Source organism: Miniopterus schreibersii (assembly GCF_964146895.1).
Source record: "Miniopterus schreibersii genome assembly, chromosome: 6".
Taxonomy (NCBI): domain Eukaryota; kingdom Metazoa; phylum Chordata; class Mammalia; order Chiroptera; family Miniopteridae; genus Miniopterus; species Miniopterus schreibersii.
The window spans coordinates 27568019-27587637 of NC_138107.1; the positions used below are offsets into that span (position 1 = coordinate 27568019).

The window sequence follows — 19619 nt, forward strand, 5'->3', positions numbered from 1 at the left end:
TACAACCCAGGGAAGACTGTTCACATCACTCCTGAACATTAGAAAATTGCCTAATGAACCATTTGAAGTTTGGTGAATGGATTTCATATACCTTCCCCATGGACATAAATGTGTTTTCGTCACGGTCTGTATGTTTTTTTACTGAACTGAAGCTTTCCCTTGTAGACAAGCTACTGCTTCTTCCGAGGCTAAGTAAGGTCCTTTTGGTAAAGCTTATCCTTACCCAGGGAACCCCTCTTGAACTCCACAGTTATTGGGAAACCCATTTTACTAGTTAGGATCTTTGACGAGTCTGTGCCATTTCGTCAGTTTTACACCCTCAATCCTCAGGTTGAGAAGAATGCACTAACAGCATTATTGAGACTTCATTGGTAAAATTTGTAGAGATCCTCCAAATACCTCAGCCAAATTTGCATTGGTCCTTCTAAATCTTAGATCTGCCCCACTGGGAATTCATAAACTCTCACCCTTTGAAGTAGTCAAGTACTATCACTTTTTGCTGGCAATGCAAGGTACATCTTTTCCTGTTGAGGTCAGTAGTGTGTGTTAAGTGACAGGTGTGTGAGAGTTCTCTCTTCTGGCCTCCCAACTCCATTATAAATGTGGTTTCTGCTTATTAATTTTCACATTTCCTTCTTTGATCAAGATACAGTCCTTGCTCTGACATCAGTCGCACTAAATATTGAACTTGGGTTTGGGCAAACTGAAGATTCCTCCTCGCCCAGTAACAGCTCAGCCAATGGGAGACAGCCACAACTCAGCCCATGAAGAGTCACTATACGTCAAACATTCAGTTTCTTCCAATGCACTTTTTGTTTATAAAAGCTCCCTCGAAGTCCATAAAAAAAGTGTTTCTCTCATTTGTCTGGACTTATGCATAGCCTGCCATTAGACTGCATGTCCCAAATTACAATATCTTGATGTTCCCAAATAAACACATTTTTCTGGAGAAATATCTAGCTATTTGTTTAAGGTCAACATTATACATACATGTGTGTGTCTATATGCATGGAGAGAAGGGGAGAGATTGGCAAAACTGTTCATGTGTTTGTGTGCACACATACACACACACATATACACAACCAGAATCACAAGTATAGGGCAGAGAAAAAGAGAGTGTTGTTATTAACTGTATCTTTGTATTAAAATGGTAAGTGAAGACTTGACTCTTAATATATAGGTTTTGTTTTGTTTTTTTAATCACAGAAGCTTAATTAAGTTTTGTGTTATCTTCAAGAAGAACTGAACAAGATAAGCAAGTTAAATGAAAGCACCAAATCCCTCACTGTATTATAATGACCTGATCACACAGGATATATTGGCAAGCAAATAGCAGTGTTCTGGGTCTAACTAGAAGAACATATGAATGGACTGAGGAAGGCATTGAATAGAAGACAACAGCAGGTAGTGTGGGAAGTGTCTACGGGCCCAGGACTAGAAGTGATACATATATTTTCCTCTCAATCACTATTAACTAAACCTTAGTCAAATGGCCCCATCTAGATTCAAAGCTTAGAGTCCATGTTTGGCAGCCATTTCTGAGGACAATTCTACACTATGGGAAACGCCTATCATTTTTACCACAATTTAGATACATCCTGGAGTCCCACAGGATAAATGGAATCTTCTGAGATATAAACATCAGGTTATGTACTGTCTGCCAATGATTCAAGTCTTAGAGAACTTAATTGCTCTTCATTATTTCCTAACATTTAATAAGCACTTAACTCTTTTTGTCTGGCCTCAGAGGTGTTTTGGGATATTGATGGAAACTGCCACCCAGGCAAGAGTGTTAAAGTGGGGGGAGAGCATTCTTACCTAATCAACACTGTATTGAATACATTAATTAGTTAAGGATAGCAAATGCAGAAGGATTTTGATAAATAACACCCCCTGCTCTAATTCTATCTTCCTATATTGAGATCATCTTTATAAAACTTATCCTAGATAATCTGGTAATTAAAAGCATTTAACAGAAATCTGCTAAGTTTTCTTTCACATCACTATTTTGTTTACTAAGTTTAGAAAGAAATGAGAAAGAATATTTGGACTATAAAACACTAATCATGATCTTTTTCCTGAGCCCAGTATTGCACATTTTTATTATTATTAGAATCTTAATATTAACAATAAGTGAAAATTCCATATAGACTCCAATAGTCAAGAAAGTAGATATGTAAGCAGATAAATAATTACCTACCCTCAGATCATAGGAAAATTATTATTTATAACTTTTTTCTCTATTTTTAACTTGTGCTGTAGAAATCCTTGACAGATAAAGAATGTGTCTGGATTTCTGTTTCCTATTAAAGCTAATAGGTTTTCATTTTCTATTATACAGAAAAATAAAAAGGTTGTATTTGAACTATGAATTTAAAAAACTGCAGAAACAGCCATTTTTCAATAGAACAAGCTATTATTGAATGTAGATTAAAGAATATCCATTGTTAACACTGGGTTTTAAAAATATTATAGCAATACCGGAAACATCCTATAGAATCATTCCTTATAGAAAACAGTGTTGCACGGCAGTGGACGTTGATGGAGATGTGTGTAGCTTCCATAAATTATAAATTAGTCAGCAGAACCCATAGAGAAAAATATATATAACAGAAAATGATACAATTTATAGACAAGAAATGGCACAAGTTTGGCTTCAAAAAAATCTGTCAGCTCTTTCTTTCCAGTGAACACACTGGAAGGAGAAAACTAGAGCTCCAGGAAATGTGGTCATGTAGCATTCCAATCGGAATCTCCTAATTGTAGAGGTGGAAAAGCTCTTCCTTTTCAGTCAAAAAAAACTGAAGCTTTGTGACAAGAGGGCAACTTTAGATTTTAGATTGCAGTCTTCTTTGCCCCATATGATTACATTACACTTGGTTTGTACTTGTCTGTAACTTTTTCATTTACCCAAAAGAATAAAATGCCATTTTTTCCTCAACACTAAATGTTTCGAAAAGAAGTATCAATTTTAAGTCTTGCTACAGTTTTATCAATTTTGTCAATTCGGGCAAAAAATTGATAGACTGAGTCATTTCTGCATGAATTCTTGGTCCTCAAATGAAGCTAACGTTGCTGTCCCAACTGGATTGTTCCATCTTGCTTCCTGAGGTCAACTCAGGCTTCTCACTTACTCCTTTTCTTGAGAAGCAGCCACACTTGAACCTTTCTGCGAAGTACTTCCAAAGTAACTCAGGGAGACTTGCATGGATTTCCCAGGCAGTCCTTCATCTTATCTTACTTACTGACTGTTTCATTTTAATTTATGGATAATATTCCTCTTCTTTCATATCTTCTAACTACAAATAATGTGGTTAATATTTAATATTGTCATATTTAGTCTGGTACAAGTTTCTAGTTTCTGGGAACATGTAGAACCTCTGCTTCCTCAGTAGGGACTCCTCTCCCTTGTTATGAATCTCTCTGTGTTTTCTAAACTGCAGCATCTAAGGCTATAAAGATGGATGGAGAATTTTTCTTCTGGTCACTGGAGTAGGGTGTGCAAAACAATTCAATTTGAGAATGTGCTGTATTCTAATTGGTGATTCTAAGTATGTCGGCTTCTATAAGTTGTAGCATCTCGAGTTGTTATGAGCAACATGAACGGCCAGAATCAAAACAAAATGAGAGGGGGGGAAATAAGATAAGTGTGAAGACAGAATGTTGGCAACAGCTATTGATGGATCGTTTATAAAGGTAGTGTTCAGAGGTAGAGAACTGTCTGATTTTTATTTTTATTTATTTATTTTTTAAATTCTTTTTTTATATCTTTATTGATTTCAGAGAGAGGAAGAGAGAGAGACAGGAACATCAATGATGAGAGAGTCATTGATTGACCCCACAACCCAGGCATGTGCCCTGACCGGGAATCGAACCCTGATCGCCTGGATCCTAGGTCGATGCTCAACCTCTGAGCCACAACCGGCCGGGCAGAGAACTAATTTTTAAAACTTTACTAAGACTTGTTTGCTAGTGTCTTCCATTACCATAAAATACCATCCTGCTGCATAACAAATAGAATTTGAATTTTGCTCCCTGAAAAGAATCATTTGACATGCAATATAAGTCTCTGCACTTTAAAAAATATTTTACCACTTGTTGCCAAGATGATTACTTTACAATCCAATATAAATGTAATAATCTGAGTAAGAACGTGTGGAGTTTTCACCATTTTAGAAACAAGGACTGGCAAGGGTATTATTTCACTAATATTAATGTAGTAACTTCTAGTATTGAAAGTAACAAATCTTTAGTAGTAGAAAAATATTAGGCCTTTCATTTTTTGTTTACCAAGCAACATTTCATGAGATTTCTAGCCTGTGCCATTACCCTGGCTTTGTAACAGAAATGCTCTACAGCAAACCTGTAATCACAACACTGTGTGCATAGTAACACCAGCGAGGAGTTTCCAGTAAGTAATTCACACCCCTTCATCTTCATTGGATCACAGTAGAAATAGGTATTATATATAGGACTTACCTAAATAAACTACTAAGTTAAAAACAGTCACCCAACCATGAGTGATATAATGAATGCCCTCTCCCTCACGCCACATGTCAGAGATGTTGCTGCTGTCCTTGTCGTGATAAATGCTGTGAAAACAAAGCAACAACTCAGAAATGAACTCAGGTTTTTAGAAAATATGTGAGGTCAGAAAAAGCAGCCAGGAAATATTAAGGACCTAAAATATTAACTTTATGTATTGAAACCAGCTATAGATTAAAGGATTCGTTGATTCTTTAGAAGAGCTGACCTCCCTATGTGTTTAAATACAAATACTCCATGGGCCCAGAGGCCATCCATCTCCCTTTGGCAATGCCTTAAAATGTGTGCCTCACTTTGATATACTGTCAAACCCAAAAAACAAGATATTCAGGTGAGTGCACACATCTTTAAAAGTTTCTTACTCAGCCATCCCTTTCCCAAATAATTGTGCCCAGGAGGAATTTTAGAGCAACATAAGAGGCTAAATTTTAAGAATTTGATTGCCAGGAAACGAGAAAAATGCATGTGTGTCCCAATAAACTTTATTTATTAAAATCCAGTGCCAGTTACCTTGTCAATCTGATGTATTCTCATTATTATTATCTTTATTATTATCTTAATCCTCACTGGAGGATATGTTTATTGACTTTTTTAGATAGAGGAAGAGAGAGAGAAGGAAACATTGATGTGAGAGAGAAACATTGATCCGTTGCCTTTTGTACTCTCCCTGACCGGGGTTGGAACCTGAAATCTTTTTGTTTATGAGACAATGCTTCATTCAACTGAGCCACCTTGCCGGGGTAATCTAACGTATTTTTTAAATAAAAATATTGCATTAAGTTATGAATTTAGTTTCTGAGTTTTTTGATACCTTCTTAAATTTTATGTCCAATGTGAATGCCTTATGGTAGTCCTGGTTCTGAGTGCCAAAGGTGAGTTGTATATATTTTGAATTGTTTTCAGTGGTCAGTCTTGAACCCAGAGTACTAATGATATCTCTTTCTTTCCTTTATGGCACAGGACTCTTTGAATCCAAGACTAAGGTGCCAGTTATTAGTTACAGACCCAGTTAAATTATTAGATACATGTCTTGCATTTTGTTATTATTTTAATAACATTATTTTTATGGGAAATGAGTTTTAAGCTCCAAGTAATTATTTTAAGAATTCTGTCTTGGAGGATGTGGGAGGGAGAGGCTGATGTTTACATACAAAGGGTAGCTAATTTTCATTTTGGAGAGATCTCCAGTGTCAACTGTGGGATGCAAGATCTATTGGTGATGTTTTCTAAAATACATGCAAGTTTCTTAAGGCATGCAAGTCACCATGTTTCAGGGGGGGAAGAAAATATAGTCCCAAGAGTGCACATGGTTCTACTGGGGGGAAAAAAAAGACAATTGTTAGGGACCCCATGTGGGGCCTATATCAATCAGGGACAGTCAACAGTGTTCCAAAGTGCCTCTCCAATCAGATGGTAAACTTCACAGATCCCATTTCAGCTAAAATGGCTGAGTCTAGTCCTTGTTTTTGGAATGAATGCCCAAAGGCCTTCATTTCAACCTGTCCTATTTGTCCACTTCACCAGCAATATTGCATTTTTCTTCTTTATAGAATGTCTGAGAGATGGCTACGAAAATACGGGTGAGGAATACAACTGGAGGTGCTGACAAGTATTTCACATAAGTTGTGCAGGATCAGGGGCCACCTCTTGCTATTTCCAATGCCCATCTCAGTTAGATTAAGGCAAATGGTGATCAATTCTGGTCACAGTTGGCTGGAGATGGGAGAACCAGCAGTCAGTTACATTTAAGGATTTTCAGTGGTTTGAGAGAACCACACAAGGGTGTTTTCCATCATAGGTAAGATTCCAGATTCCAGGGGTGATTGTAAAAGACAAAGATCATTAGTGCCCCCTCACAGTCCTATAAGTCCAGATGTTTCCTCTCCAGATATTAGAATTGTTGCTCTTCTTCTAATGCTCCCGAATCCACATATCCCATTCCAGTAGCCATAGTTTTGTATATTTTAAATAACTACTTACTAGAAACCAGTCCTTTCATCTGAAAGCATGAGTGCAAGAGGAAAAAATTGAATTTTGATAAAATGTACAGACATCTATTTTGTCCCTTACTTTGTGGGACATGATAGGAGGGGCTTGGCAATCACTGTACATAAGCAAGTGCTCATTTTCCTTATGATTTAGTATTACACAGCCAGCAAGAGAAGCCAGGTAGCTGAACCAGATATGTTTGCCATCTTATAGCTGAGCTGCCAACTGAAGCATGTACCAATCAGTCCAGCCTAGGGTTGCATTGTGGGGAGAGAAAGAATCATCATGCCCAATAATGAGTAGGATAAAATTCCAAATTTTCAACATAAGTATTATAAAATTCCATACTGTTCATTCTTATCATCATTAAGAGAGTGACTAAGATGAGATAGTCCCTCTCTAAGCTCATTCTATGATGAAACCATTACCAATGTGTGTAGGCTAAGAGGAGATGAGGGAGACAGAGTCAAAACTTATCTGAATGCATTTTGAAGAGGATATTTGAATACTAAATGTGCCGAATGCCTGTGGATGTTAGGGTATGTGGAAAGTCTATCAAAAACATGAATTACCAGTTGATTTTTGAGTGGCTTTTGTGGAGGGAAAAAAAAAGAGCATATTTATCATATGGAAGATTGCCCAGAAAGCTGAACACACAACACAGTTTAGTTTCAAGTGTCATAATTATGTGGCCCAACTCAGCCAATCACACTGAACAGCAGCAAATAACATGAAAAAGTGTCAATTTTGGTATGGCCCCACTTAATAGTTGTGAGAGTGGTCACAGTTCTGGTACAGTCAGTATGTCAAGAATAAGCAGGGGCCACCGTATGCACTATGTAGTCATGAGACAAATGGACCAGCTTTTGACAGGAGTCACAAATCTGGCATGCACTGCTTACCTCTACATTGACAACACAGATTTATATACTTCGTTCCCAGTTTAGGATAGTGACTCTGTTGCCATGTTTGGTACAATTACGACTACAGACAGAAGTGCTGATAATCTGGGTATTAAAGTATCTTGATCAGAAGCTGGACTCCATTTTATCTTTTCAAATAAAAAAGCCTTTACTATGAGCCTCTATGACAATGATGCAGAGAGTCTGATTCATAGTCATGATTTGTTTCTACCATGTACATCTCCCAAGAATGTTGTCTTTAATATATCAGTCCAGAGTTTTCCAAGTGAGAAACCAAGTAAGAACCCAACCTCTTGGGCAAAAGCTCAAGGGCTAGTGAAAATATGTATAACAAGGTTAATCAGGGGAATATGGGCCAGATATATGAGAACAGCCTTGGATCTGGCCCACTAAACAGGGAACCCATGTCATTTTTGGTTCTGCATAGTTGATGCTGAGATTGAACAGATGCAGCTGCCTAGTGGACACCATCAAGTTTCACCTCAGCCAAAATATCAGTGAGCCAGGCCAGGTATTCAGGGGAAGCTGTGTGAATCAAGGGTCCCACTGAGCCAGCAGCTTTGCTTCTGTCAATGGAGTAGGGGATGAAGTTTGCCTAATAAGCTAATTGCCACTTTTTCATATAAAACTGAGGGGCCACTGGGGCCAAGTCAGCTGTGTTCTTGAATATAACTATTTCCCTTGACTAGCTAGATTTTGGGGCCCTACGTTCCTTGTTAATCTTTGATTCTAAGTCCATCTACCAGAAAATAAGAATCTGGTGTTTGTCACTCACAAGACCTCCATGGTTCATGTGTTCAGTTTATACAAGAGTTTAATAATGAGCTAATAGTGGCTTTTGAAAATAAATGTCTGGTAACCATGCCAGGTAGATAATGAGTCCAAATCCTCAAGGAGGAGGCTGCCACCTCTTGCAAGAGGTTCCAATTGTCAAATATTGTCAGTCACAGAAATTTATAGTTCAAAGGATTATTAGACTGGTAGGACTCAAAATTCCTAGCACTTCTCTAGATGTGACTTTTTGCAATTAAGGGGATCCCCTCTGGTACTTATGGGAAGAGAAAGGAGATGTTTTTAACACAATTATTCAGACTGGAAGTTTTTAATAGATGTATTCAGATGTAGAAGCAACAACGGTGTATAGAATTGGCTGTAGAGGCTTAAGATATCTTTCATGAGTAAGGACATGCACTTTTTTTCTGTTCAGATAGAGAGAAGGACACATCACCTCAATAAATAGGAAATTGAGCTGGGTTGGGGCTGGTTTGTAGGTATTGTTAGACTCAGGGCATTTCTACTTCACCCTAGTTCTGCAGATGCGTTCTGCTATGGTCGGAATGTTTAATCTACCAGAAAGGAGCTTTCCAAGTGAGAGACCAAACAAGAACCCAACCTCTTGGGCAATAGCTCAAGAGTCAATGAAAATGTTCATGTATTAAAAGCCTAATGCCCAAGGTGATGGTATGAGGAGGTGGAGCCTTTGGGGGGTGATTAAGTCCTGAAAAGCATTAGTGCCCTTTTAAAAGAGAACACAGAAAGCTAGCTGCTCTTTCCATTATGTGAGGACGCAGCAAGAAGTTGGCAGTTTACAACTTGGAAGAACATATTCACTAGGACCTGACCATGCTGGCAGCCTGATCCTGAACCCCCAGCCTCCAGAACTACGAGAAATACATTTTTTCTTGTTTATAAGCTAACCAGTCTGTGGCATTTTGCTATATCCACCTGAAAGGACTAAGCCAGGTGCCTTCCAGGTTTTTAATTGAGGCTTAGAGGTTCTTTCCTCAGCACTGAGAATCCTACCCTCCAAAAATTCTGAGCTTAATTTATAACCTCGCTCCAAGCAGCTTAAAACTGGCTAAATGACTTAGGGGAGACCAGTCTTGGCTTTGTTGTAGGCGCCTTCCTCCTAGCTAGACCTTGTCTCGAAAGCACTGTAAGAATGTGAGAGAATTCACTCCACCTTTCTGGCCTAGTCCCTGACCCTTTTCCGTTGCCACTTTATATGCCTCATATTGAAAAGTCACCCTGTGTCTGGCTTGGGGGCAGATTATAGTGTGGCGGATTGTACTTCCCAAAGATGACCACAACCATATCTCCCATGCTACATGCTCTTCATACAATGTAATGTTGATAATCTTTCCACTGAAGGGTGGGATCTATGTACCCTCCCCTTGAAAATGCACAGGAATTTCTTTTAACCAATAGAGTATGTCAAAAGCAAAATAATGTGATTTCCAATTCTAGCTCATATAATGTGATTCCACTTTTGCTGTGGGCCAGAATCACCCAGCTGATACTATCTAAAAATCATTAAGAAAATTAAATGATTGCCATTGTTTTAAATCTAAATTTAAGCCTAAATTTTGGAATGATTTGTTTTAGAGAACTGCATAACCAGAACATCTAGTTCCCAATCTGTGATGCTGGCATCACAAGATAGTCAAAATCTCTGCTGTTTCCTCATTCCCCTGTAAAATCTGTCTACTAGGGCCAATAGAAACACAGCTCATGCCAATATCTGGCAAATTCCCAGAGGCAATAAAATAGCTGGCAATCATTAGTTCCTTTCAGAAGGCTTTTCTCTCCCTATTATTTTAGTGCATCTGGTCCTTGTTGCTTCCATTGGTCTCTGATGTCTTTAGAAATACACTTTTTGTTTGCATTTATTCTTCTCTTTTCCAGGTACAGTATTGTTCTTGGCCTGCAAATATGTAGCTCATCCTGCTCTCACTCCCTAGTCCCATTCCCAGCTTAGTTTTCCATTATATCTGTCCATATTTAGAATAAAACATAAACACACACACACATTGACCAACCACCATAGTAAGGCCTAGGTGTAGTAATTGACATAAAAGCCAGTTAAGGCACACTCCTGAATTTGCAGGCAGGACAGTCACTAAGAATTTTGGAGATCTGTTCAGATGGGAGAGGGAGGATATCTGTCAGTTAATATTCTTAATATCAAATAATATAAAATAATTTCTGCTGAAGTGTTATTAGACTGATATCAGAGAGTCCATAGAATATATTATCTAGCTAACCAGCCATAGCAATGGAATGGGGCACAGGTTAAAGAAACATCATAAATCCAAGAAATTTTCTTATGGATGATGTCACCTACTAGAAATTTGGGGCCATGCTGCAGGATCTAGACATTTCAAGGCTACTTACCTAGTGCTTCCTGGGTTCCTGCTCATTCCAAAATACTGATTCTTAGAAGAGGCATATTGTCCTCATTTAGTGTTTTATACTTGAAGGCTAGGACCCACATTCAACTTTTGCTGGATTTATCCAGACTATTCAGATGCTGCATAGCAAAAGAACAAAGGACGACTGTCCTTGATGTCTTCCCCTTTTCTGTGCAATGTTAGTTATACACCTTTACTTTCTCACATAGATAAAGTACAGTTCAGTGTTTATCAGGTACATCCACTGCATTTAATATCAAATTCAGCTGTGCTCCAGACCCTAATGACCAAGGCTAAATTATACCAGTTGGTGCTGTGATAAATTACCACAAATTTAGCAATTTAAAACAAGTTGTTTTAAATTCCCAGTTCTATATGTCAGAATTATGACATGGTTCTCACTGAGCTAACATCAAGGTGTTGCCAGGGTTGCATTCCTTTCTGGAGGCTCTAGGGGACAATTTTCAAAGCCAGAAACTGACTTTTTTCTGTGGTATCACATTTCTCTCTGGCTGAGTACAATCAAGGAAGTTTCTCCATCTTCATTAGCTTGGACCCATTTTAACAATCCAGGATAATTTCCCCATATCAAGATTCTTAACCTTCGTTACACTTTTAAAGTCCCCCTTGCCATGCAGGGGGTTAACATGCACAGGCTATGTGAACATTTTGCCCGGGGGCATTATTATTATCATTATTATTATTATTATTATTATTATTTGAGATGAGTACCTTATTTCCGGCGCAAGTGACTCTCAAGACGGTGGCAGACTCTGGGACGAAGGGTGGGTGGCCGGTCAGAGCTCCGTCTCTCGGCTGGGGCCCTCGGCCTGCACAGACCCAGGGCTGTTGCTGCCCAACACCGTGCGTCATGCCGGAGCCTGGGCAGTGCCCAGCAGGTCTCCGCCTACCGCTTGTGCAGGACAAGTGAAGGTGGAGACCAGGGTCACCCGGAGGTCACGTTCCGGCTGCAACTTGCGGGCCTCAGGTGCATGACCGCGCACAGGCCTGCGCTGGTCCTGGCCGCTGGTGACGCAGCAGAAGGCGCGCGCCCGCGCAAAGGTCAACTGATCCGCCAAGTCCACGCTGCCGCCGCCGCGCAGGTAGGCCGGGTGCAGGGACACCGGGGACAGGGAGGCGGGCGGCCTGCTGCCAAGGGGCCTCGAGGGGCCTGAGGACTTTCTGGGCAGGGGCGGCTAACCGCCATGGCCGCCGGGCCGGCTCGGGGAACGGAGCGGCCCCCTGCGCGGTCAGCACGCGTGTGCCGGGCGGGTGCGCGCTGGCGGGAGGAAGTTGGGGGGGGCGGGCAGCGTGTTGCGGTGCGGGAGCCCACAGCCTTTGGTGTTCTGGTCCGAGCCTGTGGTGCTGGGGCAGCAGGCAGGGGCACCGAGTCCGACCAGAGGGGCAGGGCCTCGCCGTCCTCGGGCCCCAGGACCCCCGCCGCACCCTGGGGCGGAGCGCTGTTGTGTTCGGAGCGGCTGGGGGCCCGGGTGCGGGTGCCGTGGGCAGGGCTTTGCGCTGCGCCGACTCTCGGGATGACACCGGGCGCAGGACCACGTCGTTGCGGGGAGGCGCAGCCCGGCTTTGTTTGCGGCGGCACCTGCTCGATGGGCACGGGCTTGTCCACCTCGCTGGTGTGCAGGAGCCCACCTCGGCTGGTAGCGAGAGCGTGGTCACCGGGAGCGAGGTGTCCAGTTCAGCCTGGACTCTCCACCTCACAGAGGGTCGGCAACAGCTGCCCGCTGCCCACCACTGGGCTCCGGTGGGCTGTACGCTGCCAGGGGTGCTGGTGGCTGACAGCATCTCCAGCGTTTTTTTCTCCAAGCTTCTGAGTCCTGCAGGGCAGGCTCAGCCCCAGCTTCAGCTTGCTTTCCAGGCAGCATGTGGTGGGGAGCTGGCCTCTCCCCTCCGGAAGCTGGGGGGAGGGCCATTGGCACCATTGGCCGGTGGAACAGCCGGGGCGGGGTGTGTTGAGTGCTCTGCCTGGCTTGGGGCAGCCTGGGGACCCATCTTCTTAATGCTTCCCACAGCGGAGCCTGCCTGGAACACCGCCCAGGGCTGGGTCTGAGGGCCATCAGGTTTTACCTACTGGGGGGACCTGGCTTCTTTCTCAGCCCTGCAAGGTGTCTATAGTCCTTAGCAGCTCCTTGCACAGCACCCCAGGATGCACCTGGGCAGGTCTGGGGTCACCTTCCTCCTGAGCTGCTCTGGGAGCCGATGCTTTCGTTGCTCCCAGCTCATGGAAGTCTCAGTAGGTCCTGGGGGATTACCACAGGCCCCCCTCCGCAATAATCTCAAGCGCTGCAGGTGAACCAAGCCACCCAGGGGGCAGCAGGTGGTGGGCAGCTGGGGAACAGCATGCATACCACCTTTTTTGGCTGGGCCCTTGGGTGCCATACCAACAGGACACACACGAGGGCCGTGGTGCAGTCGGTGCAGGTGCAGCATATGCAGATCCCGCAGGCCGTCAGCTGTCTTCTGGAAGAGCATGGTGGGTTTGAGTGGCACCGGCCCATGGCTCAGGGTCAGGGGTGTGATGCTCAGCCCTGCCAGAGAGCTCAGGTCAGTTCCACCTGGTCCTCACTTCTCACCAGCCTTGAGGTGGCTGCTTGCAGAAGCTTTGGGGAATGCGCACCCAGGTTGGGTGAGATGAGCTTGTGAAGCCTCTCTTCCCTGGAGCCCCTACGGGTAGACATCTAATCCTGCTCGACAGCTGTGTGCACTGCAGCAGACTGTTGAGGCTGGGGATGCTGTGTGAGTCCTTACGAGTCAGCAGCAGTGTCCCCTGGGTCCAGGTGCCCCACTGGCTTCCCAAACCTCAAGTTGGGGTTTGAACTGCCTTTGACTAGTACTGTGAAGTGGTGGATGGGGCTGCCTAGGAAGATGTAGCAGCAGAGCCAGGTGGGCCTGAGGAGGCCCATGGAGGTCAGTGGCTTGGAACTCAAGCTGCTGGAAGGAGTATGGCTACTTCAGAGCTGTGACACATTCTCTATCTGGCACAGGCCCCTGAGACTGGCAGCTGTGGGCTTCCTGCCCAAGGTGTGGAGGACTGGTGTGGACTTGGGTGGGTGGTTGTTTTCTGCACCAAGTTAGTCAAAGGGGTGGGGGGAGGCGGGCTCTTTCTTTTTCTCTTAGCACAAATTTTCTTGTTCGCACTTCCACCCCATCCCACCACTTCTTGACCCCTCTTCTATCCCCACCTACCATCATGACAGTGTCTCCAGATTACATGGTGTGCTTTTTGGAATAACTACTGGGAACACTGGGGCCAAGCTGGGCTTGCATGAGGAGCAGATGACCCTGATGTTATGGAAAGTTATGGACCTGGCCATCATGAAGGTGGGATGGACGATTGCATGAAGTACTAGTTAGATGGGATCATTTGGAACTGACACAGGATTGTAAAGAAAAAACTAAGATAAGGTCAACATCTGTACTTGACACCACAGCTAGACCAAGCCTTCAGACAGCTGAACCAGTCAGCAATGTACTGAACTGAAGGATAGAGGCCCTCTCCTGTCTCTGTATTGATGTACAGATGGCAAATCCTGCATCCTGACACTTCTGAGAATTATTGCCTTCTATTACTCTTTGATCTTCAAAAAGAATTCAACAAGTGTTGCCCTGGTGTACCTGATATTGATAAACTGGATGCTGCAAGCAATGAGAGTGTTTAAATTTTGAGAATAACCCAGCCTTCTGTGTGGAGCCTCTCCAGTTGCAGATATGGAGAATACAACTTTAGCAGTGATTTCACAGCCTTATTATCACAAATTTTCAGATCCAGAGAGAGTAAATTACAAAATTGAAAGTGGCACTTGGAGCAAAATAGAACCTATTGATGACAGAACTGTAATCAGGGCTCCAGCTTTATCATGGCAGTCTGTGGATCAAGATATTGCAAAATTCTTCAAAGGATTCATATTGCCAAAGGAGATTCAGCGCTGTGTCTGAATGCCCAGGGTTGAAGGAATGGAGAAGCTCTGGTTGAGTTTGTGAGTGAGGAACACAGAGACCTAGCACTACAGAGGCACAAAGATTACATGGAGAGCCAGTATACTGTGTTTACAAAGCAACAAGTAAAGATTGTCTTAAAATTGCTGGTGGTGCCTCCAGTGAGGTATCCCAATTTCTCCCCAAGGAAAACCAAGTCTTTGTCCACATTTGGGGCTCCCTTTCGTGGCCGCAGTTGATGAAGTGGTGGCCTTCTTTGGACAACATAGCCTCAAACTAGGGGGGAGGAAGGCATCCTCCTTCTTACCTAACCAGTAGCCTAACAAGGGATACTGTGTTCTTTTTGCTTATGAGGAATATGCGCAGAACACATTGAGGAAGCATAAGGACTTGGGTAAGAGACACATTGAACTGTTCAGGAGCATAGCAAGTGAAGTTCAGCAGATGCTGAATCAGTTCTCCTCAGCCCCTCTCATTACACTCTAACCCTCCCTTTATTCCAGTACTACCTCAGCAATTTTTGCCCTATACAAATGTTAGAGACTGTGTAAACCTTCAAGGTCTTCCCACATCAATACAATTGAGGACATCGTGGACTTTCTGTGGGAATTTTTTCATAGATATCACAAGTTTCACATGGTATTGAATCACCAGGACTCCCCATCAGGAGATGCCTTTATCCAGGTGAAGCCTGTAGACAAAGCATTTGTGGCGGCACAGAAGTATGATTAAAAACAAAACAATACAAAACATGAAGGAGAGATATCTTGAAGTCTTTCACTGCTCAGCTGAAGGGATGAACTTTGTATTAATGGGGGCATTTTTTGTTTACATTCACCACTTTATTATTTAATTAAAGATATGGTAAAGGACACCAATAAATAGAGATACACAGATTCCTGAGCATAAGAGCTTGGGTCCCTGTTGAGCTGGCACGTGCCACCCTCCCTGGCACTTGGATGTGTTCACCAACTCAGAAGGTCTTTGAACCCCATAGTATGGGGATTTCTGTAGAGGTTTCATCACATAGATATGATGGATTATTAACTCCAGTTACACCCTCTCTCCTTTCAGGAATGAGAGGTGAGTCTGAAAGTCCCAACCTGCTAATCATGCCTTGTTCTCCTGACCAGCCCCTATCCAGGATCCTACCAAGAGTTACTACATTAGAACAAAAGACATTTCAGGACATCCCAAGGGATTTAGGAGTTCACTGTCTGATGCTCTTAACACTCAGGAATTACAAAGATCTCAGTAGGTCCTTGTCAGCAACTGGGATGAAAGACTAAATTATAGAACAAAAGATTCTCCTAGCACTCTTATTTACAAGGAGATTTAGGAGCTGAGTCAGGAACTGAGGGCCGAGACATATATAGATTTCACACCAGGGTAATCAGAGCCCATGTTAATTCCCACTATATCTCACCTTCACTCCCTCCCCTGCCACATGATTTATCCAGCTGAACCAAAATCCTAGACTGTTGAGGTTTTCTTAGATGAAGCCACAGCTTTGGTGCCAAGAGGCAGTGCCAGATGCCTGTATTAGTTTTCAATTGCTGCCTAACAAATTACCATCGATTAAGTGCTTAAAGAACACCCATTTCTTAGTTCACAATTCTGTAGGTCAGAGGCCAGATAGTCTTGACTGTTTTCTGTGAAGAGTCTCAAGAGGTCATAAAGTGTCAGCCAGACTGGGCTCTCATCACAAGGTTCTGGAAAAGAATACTTCCAGACTTTTTCAGGTTGTTAGCAGAATTCAGTTCTGTGTGCTTATAAGACTGAGGTCCTCGTTTTTTTGCTGGCTGTCAGTGGAGGATCACCCTTAGTTCCCAAAGACCACTCTCTGGTCTTTTCATGTGGTCTCCCCTGTCTTCAAACCAGAAATAGCATGTGGACATCCACACATGTCCCTGCATGGGTCCCAGCATTGGAGCATTGCATCCAAAGTCAGGAGAGGTGGAACTTGATCTCAGCCTTTTTTCCCAAAATCCAAAGCCACAGAGTCTGCCAAGCTCTCTTGGGAAGCCCCCAGAGCCCACCTAGTGCAGTCCCCTGGAAAAGGGTGCAGTTGACCAGTGGCCCACCCAGATGAGGACTCTTTTTTTTCTTTTCTTTTTTTTAATTTAAGCCATCAAATTCAGTCTTAACAAGAGCAATACCATTTTGGGTTTTAAAATTACTGGCGACACAAGGAACAATCTACTTCTCATAACAAGAAAAACCTGGGTTTGTGCCTTACTTTTAAAAAACAGAACAATTAATCAAATGTTTACAAAATTTAAACAAACCACTTATTGCATGTACCTCCCTTTCCCCTTCTGCTGAGAAACGGACTAAAAGCCAATTTTGCCAGGTCTTAGGGCCCTCCACACATCCTGACATCCCTTCTCCCCAGTTGCAGCCCTGTAACTTTAAACCTGACCTGAGGTCATCCTTGATCACTCTAGCCAGACAAAGCCAGAGGTCAAGCCTAGTGACTGCAGACGGAAACCTGTTTATAGCTGAGCTCCATCACCTTCTTTGGGAGAGTTAAATGCTGACTCTACTCTGAAAGTTCTCAACTGTATAGTTTGTTCCTCCAGCTGCTGCAGGTAAGGGGAACTTCAGGAATCCTCTTGCCCTAGGGCTTTTGCTCCACACATTCTATTTATCTTCTCCAGCACAGAAGCTGACTGCTGGGCCATAAAAAAAACAACAACAACCCAAGTCAACTAAGAAGGTGTGGAAGTACCAAGTCTGCTCTTCATTTGGGGAAGCACGTTGCTCTGGGTCCTGACTGAAGGAGCCAGCACAGTCTAGCCAGAAGATAACATTATGACTCCAGGTGTGGAAGATCTCATGGTGACTCCAGGTGCTGTTGAGGAGCCTTATGAGCCTGCTGCCTTGGCAGCTGTGGTGCCAACAAATACAGAGAGTATAACCGATGTTTAAGTAGAAGATCTGCCAGCTCTGGCTCTTCATGGGGATAGAATTTGGGTTATGGCCTTACAGTCCTCATCTTTCACTTATTGACTGCTATCCCACCATTGTCCTCTAACTTTCATAGTTTCAGACTAGAAGTCTTCTGTATTTTTAAAATTATTCCTTTATGTATGTCTCCTTAGCTTCCATTATGCCTTCAAATATTTATTTTTCCCTTTCTAGGACTCAACTACACATATATTACAATATTCAATGTTGGTTTATAGCTCTTGATGATCTTTATATAGTTTTGTCTGAACCTTTTTTCTCACTCTGATTCAGTATGGATAATTCTTAGTGACTCAAGTTCATTGATTCTTTTTTTGGATATGTTGAGTTCACTAAAGTGCCTGTCAAAATCATTTTTCCCCCATGTGTTTTTACATTTGTATACCATTTTTATTTTTAAGTTTTATCCTCTTTTTAAAATTGCACCATTTTTATATTTAATTATAGCTATTTTAAATTTTGTCAGATAGTGTGATGTCACTGTCATGCCTGTGTGTGGTTCCAGTTATTATTTTGTATCTTTTTGTTACTTTTGTTTGCCATTTATGTCTCTTGGTTGTTAAAAGCCAGGCATCTTGTATACAGCAGTAGGGACTGAATAAACAGTTTTATGCCTGAAAATGGACACTCCTTTCCTTCTTTTGAGCCTTTAATGCAGGGTATTGAGTTTCTATAATCTGTAGGGTTGAATTTGAGTTTTTTCTCTTTTACTTGGTTGCTATGGCTGCCCTTAATGAGCCACAGGTTTCAAATTTCTGTAGATACATCTCGTGTTTAAGGTGCAGATTGACTTTTCGAAGGGTGAAATTTCGGTTTTTCCCTTTGTGTTATGTCTCGTGGGAAGTTGTTAGAGTTTTCTTGTTCCTTTCCTGTCCTTCTTTCAGGAGTAATCTGCTATTGCTTGTTATTCAAAGTCTGTTAGCTTGGTGGTGAGGAAGACAATTCGAGAACTTAATTCTCTGCTGTTATAATTAAACCTCACTCTTAGGTATGCACTATGTTCCTGGGACTCAAGAATGTGTATTTAATTTTCTTCATCTTCCAATGAATGTAATTGTGGGCAGATGTGTATTATTGTCCTGCCTCTAGGAGCGGTTGTGTGTGTTTTTCCCCCCACCTTTGTTTCCCCCAGATACAAGTTTTCACCAATGCCCTAATGGCAGCAGTGTTTGTGTCCTTAAACCCACAGATTAGGGCTTTGTTTCACAGTGGAGGTGGGGGTGAAAGATCTGCATACAATTTCTTGTATTTTCTGCACAGCTGCAATTTTCCCATTGAGGGTTGCACCTCAATGAAGACTTCTTATAGCTCTTTCTGATATTTTCTGTAAGTGCCCAGTGAGTTTGTTGAGACATAGCCTTCAAGAGGGTGTAGAGCTGCTCAATTTCTGTAACTCCAGGTCACAGATTTATATTGTGTATGTATTAATATTTAAAGCCATGTTCAACCTTTTCCACGTTTTTAATGATTCTATCAGAACTCTTATTGTTGTCCACTTGCTTCCACCTACATGAGCAAGTACTCACATCTCCTCTCTCCCAACAGACATAATCTGTTTTTAGACTTTGGCCAGTTGGTTGTTCTATAACCTTAGCTATGCAATCAGTTTGAGGAAAAAAATCCTAATTTTGAAGTTAATTGTACTTTTTTTCATTATAAAGTGAGAATGACATTCCTTTCAGTTATTTGACATCCAGGACTAAAATTACACTTAATTTTTAATTGGTAAGTAAACGTTCTCAGCTTTCTTTTTCCAGAGTGAATTAATAATGCAGTATAAGCATAACAACTGTTTCTCCTCTGTTGTACTTCTCATCTAAACATTTCATACTTTGTGTCAGTGAATGCGTTCCCTTTACAATATAGTATATGGATTTACTACCAGTGAAAGTTTTATAAATTACACAGGTACCTTTTGTCAGATATTGTCTATACTTCATCTACCTCCAATGACAGGATTCTCATTGTTATCAAGGCAGTAAGTGTTTCAGTTTTAAAATCTCATGTTACATTTGTTTTCCCACCATTCCTTTCCACAACACTTTCA

General features: G+C 42.2%; 1 pseudogene across 1 annotated transcript; it reads left to right on the forward strand.

The window, feature by feature from the left end:
• Window positions 1-13856: 13856 nt before the first annotated feature.
• LOC308558714 (epithelial splicing regulatory protein 1 pseudogene) lies at window positions 13857-15455 on the forward strand (annotated as a pseudogene). The gene has a single exon. The product of its transcript is annotated as an epithelial splicing regulatory protein 1 pseudogene (transcript).
• The last annotated feature ends 4164 nt before the right edge of the window (window positions 15456-19619 follow it).